This window comes from Lipotes vexillifer, unplaced genomic scaffold (assembly GCF_000442215.2).
Source record: "Lipotes vexillifer unplaced genomic scaffold, Lipotes_vexillifer_v1.1 scaffold1212, whole genome shotgun sequence".
NCBI classification, from domain to species: Eukaryota; Metazoa; Chordata; class Mammalia; order Artiodactyla; family Lipotidae; genus Lipotes; species Lipotes vexillifer.
Window position 1 is genome coordinate 215372 of NW_006778423.1, and position 4779 is coordinate 220150.

General features: G+C 44.4%; 1 pseudogene across 1 annotated transcript; it reads right to left on the bottom strand.

Moving 5' to 3' along the window:
- Window positions 1-1873: 1873 nt before the first annotated feature.
- On the bottom strand, window positions 1874-2768 carry LOC103083560 (tubulin polyglutamylase complex subunit 2 pseudogene; annotated as a pseudogene). Its single transcript, XR_456964.1, has one exon. The product of XR_456964.1 is annotated as a tubulin polyglutamylase complex subunit 2 pseudogene (transcript).
- Window positions 2769-4779: the final 2011 nt, after the last annotated feature.

The following is a 4779-nucleotide window of genomic DNA, read 5'->3' on the forward strand; positions in this document are numbered from 1 at the left end:
GTCCTATAAATATCAATTAAGTCTATCTTGTTTAATGTGTCATTTAAAGCTTGTGTTTCCTTATTTATTTTCAATTTGTATGATCTGTCCATTGTGAAAGTGGGGTGTTAAAATCCCCTACTATGATTGTGTTACTGTCGATTTCCCCTTTTATAGCTGTTAGCATTTGCCTTATGTATTGAGGTGCTCCTATGCTGGATGCGTAAATATTCACAATTGTTATATTTTCTTGGACTGATCCCTTGATCATTATGTTGTGTCCTTCTTTGTCTCTTGTAATAGTCTTTATTTTAGAGTCTATTTTGTCTGATATGAGAATTGCTCCTGCATATTAATACTTCTAATGGTAGTGTTTACCTGATTTTTGGACAAAAGGCCCCACATCTTCATTTTGCACTGTGTCCTACATATTAGGTAGCCATTCCTGCGCTTAAATGCTCTGCTCCTCCTGAGGCAGGTCTCAAGCCTTTCCTTATCGGAACCCTCTTCTGTCTACAGCCCTTTGGGGATTCCAGCTGATTGTCACAGATTTGAAGTGCACCATTGTTTCATGGCTCCTCTGCTGCTTCATTTGTGAAATCGAGAACTGGACCAGGACTTAAGAAATAATTCAGGGGCTCCATGAGCTCTAGAGGAAGGATACCTGCCACAGTGGAAGATGACACAACTTCTCAATCCCCTTCTAACCCTGACTTGGGGAAGGAGCCAAATGCTGGAATCTCTTAACTGGCACTGCTGGTTCTCCCTTTGATGAGTTTTGGCAGAAAAATGCTTCTGGAAGACTAAACCTCAGCTATTATCCTTGACAACTTGGTTCCTCTCTATCCTTTTCTGCTACCCCATGAATTGTTGAGCAGTTGTAAGTAGGCAGAGCAGGTGGAAGCTCTTGTCAGCAGTGACTGATTTCATCAAAACTGTGCATGAAGAGTCCTGGCAAAGCAATGCTTGGCAGGTTTTGTTTTATTTTGGTTTTAATGGTACAGCAGCATCACCTCTTCTTTTAAAAAAAAAGTGAGATAATTTTGGCAAACGTATAAATATCACATCACAAAACTGGAAACAAACTTTATAGGAAACTGATGAAGATGAGAAACTTTATAGGAAACTGAAAATGAGCAAAGCAAGATCTGTTTGTGGTGAAGGATATAAAGAACATAAAAATGGATATTCAAGGTTTTTCGTGGAACATTATAACCCATCAAACTAAGGTATCATTATTCTTTAACAAAAATTAACTGATCTGAGGAAGGGTAATGCAAAAGTATTCTAATGCAGTGCTGCCCAATAGAACTTTCTGTGATGATAGAAATGTTTCATCATCTCTGTGCTAATACAGACTCCACTAGCCACATGAATACTCCCATTTTTAATATGGCTTAAATTTAGCTCTTTAAAAAGTGGCTACCTGCAGAAACTAACACACCATTGTAAAGCAATTATACTCTAATAAAGATGTAAAAAAAAAGTGCTACCAGTTGAGCAGCATAGTTCTAATGCCTCATAGGTCAAAACCAGTGGTTTCTATGGGGGACTTCTCTAATTACTGCTGAGGGGTAGGGGGTTGGAGTAGAAAGAAAAGAAAGCTCTTAATAGATCTACTTAGTCACTTACACAACACCTTACATTCTCCACAGCTTCCAGAATTAGTAGGTGGCACAACCTGCTGTAAGGGGTATGAGAGAAGGATTCTTGGGGAGAGCTAAGTATGCCCTTCCAACGCCTGGCTCAAGCCAATGGAAGTAAAAGGCCTAGGATTTTGTCACTCGGATGGGGAGAGGACTATGGTTCCATACACAGAATCTGAGGCTTGGGCCATGCCTGGGGCATCTGTGCTTGGAAATCATCGCTGTGGGGCTGGCGGGGAGCTGGGCGCTCATTTTCGGACATGGTTTCCAGAGCCAGAGGAGGATTTAGAGGTGGAAGGACCCGTGGGCCCTTTCTGGCCACCTCCAGGCTGAACAGGCCCTTTCTATTTGGGGATTAATGTCTTGTTCTTGCTCTTGAACACTTTGCTGGGATCTAGCTTGTTCACAAAGGAGTCGGTCTCTTCCCACGGAAGTGAGTAGGTTTGTGTTGTAGGTGATGGGTTTATACATGTTGAACCATTGCTTGGCCTGTGGGCTAATGCCATAGCTGGTGAAGGCGTACTCCCACTGGGGCAGGGCCAGGTGGGTGATAAGCAGGAGATAATAGGCAGTAAAGGTATCTGTGAGAAAATGCCAGTATAACGCTCTGTCCAGGAACCAGATCTCAGTGTCCTGTGCTAACGCTGGTTTCCCTCTTTTGTAGGCAAGGCAAACCTTCCCATTCAGGTTGCAAGGATCCAGCTCAAGTATCGCACTGTGAGAATCAAAGTGAGGCTTCTCTGGCTGGTTCTCACTAGCTTCTTGTGTATCATCCTCCAGGTCTGCAAGAGTTGGTGCGTTAGGAAGAGAGTACATGTAAGACTGGTTGAGTTGAGTCTGTTTTGAGATGCTGTTAATTGCCATGCTGCCCAATGGAATGGTGTGTTCATCCAGCTTCACATTCCATGTCATGTGGAAGCCGTTGGTCATCAGGTAAAAGTTCTTCAGATCCTCAGGCAGCACAGTTATTTTTTTGTTCCCATGAAGAAATCATGTGACATTCGGCAGGCGCCTTTTCTATGATGGTCACCTCTGTTACACCTTGGGATGATTCTAGGATGTGAGTGACCCCCAAGGTCAACTTCTCCAGGTGCGGCTTGCGGCTGCCCAGCAGCGGGGTCGGTGTCTCCTCCATGGCTCGCGTCCCCGCTCCGCGCGCGGCCAGGAGAGCGGCGGGGACTGGGTGGGAGAGCGGGGCGGCCGGGAGGGCCGGACTCCACCCTGGAGGCGCGGCCGTCAAGTTCACGGCGTGCCGGGAGTTGTAGTGCTCGGCGCCTGAGAGCGCGGCGGGGCGGAGATGGGGGGCCCGGGCTGCTCTGGGAGTAGCAGTTCCGCGGGGCGCTTGTACCCGCGGCCCCGGCGGGTGCTCCACACCACGCCGCCGGGACACAGCGACTCCACCGCCCGGACCCTCCCGCCCCTCCGGGGCTGGCCGTGCAAGCGGGGGCGGGCCTCAGCGCCGTGAGGCCAATCGGGCCGGGCGTAGAGACCGGGGCGGGACGGCCTCGGCGCGACGCCCCTAGTAGCGGTTGTTTCCGTGTAGTCTTATTTGATGTATAGAGTTGACCTCATAGAACTGGAAGTATTTAGTATCCAAGTAGGAAACATGTGCTATCAAGGCACCAGGGAAGTTCCCCAAACTTCAGAGTATAGGCCAGTTTTGGTTGTGGCTGTTTAGCACTTGTAAATTGGTTAAAGAGCATTGACCTGAACCAGTGACTATCCTTGGGTGTCCTTGTCTCTTCCCTACCGCTATTAACTCAGTGATATCTATTCCTTTTATTCATTAATCTGTGTGTTCCCTCTGTACTCTTTTTTGTGGCAGGGACTTTGTCTTAATCATTGTTGTATTTTAAGTGCTTCACATAATGCCTGATACGTACTAGTGCTCATTTCATAGTCTCTTATTACTTTATTCGGAAAATACTAACTGAGCCCCTACTATTAATGCATTTTGAATACACACCTCCTTTCTCTTCTTTTTCTAGCTCTAACTCCCATTTTCTTTCCTTTCTTGGCATAAAGAGAAAACAAGTTTTATGAAAGACAACTTAGTTCAACTCAATTTTACAAACACTGAGTGCTCACTTTGTGCTAGGCATAGAATTTTTTTTTAATAATAAATTTATTTATTTATTTATGGCTGCATTGGGTCTTCATTGCTGCGTGTGGGCTTTCTCTAGTTGCAGTGGGTGGGGGCTACTCTTTGTTGCAGTGCACGGGCTTCTCATCGCAGTGGCTTCTCTTGTTGTGGAGCATGGGCTCTAGGCGTGCAGGCTTCAGTAGTTTTGGCGCATGGGCTTAGTTGCTCTGTGGCATGTGGGATCTTCCTGGACCAGGGTTTGAATCCGTGTCCCCTGCATTGACAGGTGGAGGAAAGTCCTAGGCATAGAATTTGACAAGAATTCCATTCAAGACGCTGCTTGATAGAAAAGAAAGACCCATAAAAATGTAATAAAAAATAGTCAAAAGGAATATGGCAAATGCCATGATAGGAATATGCTTTGGAGCTAGGAGAGTATCTTATAGCCACTATGGAAAACATTATGGAGTTTCCTCAAAAAATTAAAAATAGAAGTACCATATAACCCAGCAATCCCACTTCTGGGTATATATCCAAAGCAAATGAAATCAGGATCTCCAAGAGATATCTCCATTCCCATGTTCACTGCAGCATTATTCACAATAGCCAAGATATGGAAACAGCCTAAGTGTCTGGCTACAGTTGAATGGATAAAGAAGATGTGAGATATATGTATAGATGTGACGTATGATATTATGTCTTAATCATGGTTGTATTTCAGATACTTCAAGCATTCCTCCTTTTAAAACTTAGACCTTTAGACTAGCAGAGCAGAAGTCTGCTGGGGATGGGAGGTCATGGGGATGAGAAGCAAAAATTTGCTAGTGGATAATTAGGGCTAATAGTGAATGGTGCTACTCCCATTTCTATTCCTCAATTCCTAGGCCCATAAATCCTGACTCTAGATCCATTTTATATATATATATATATATATTTTATATAAAATACATATATTTTATATACATATATTAAATATATATATAATGGAATATCATTTAGCCATGAGAAAGAAGGAAATCCTGCCATTTTGACAACATGGATGGACCCTGAGGGCATCATGCTCAGTGTTGT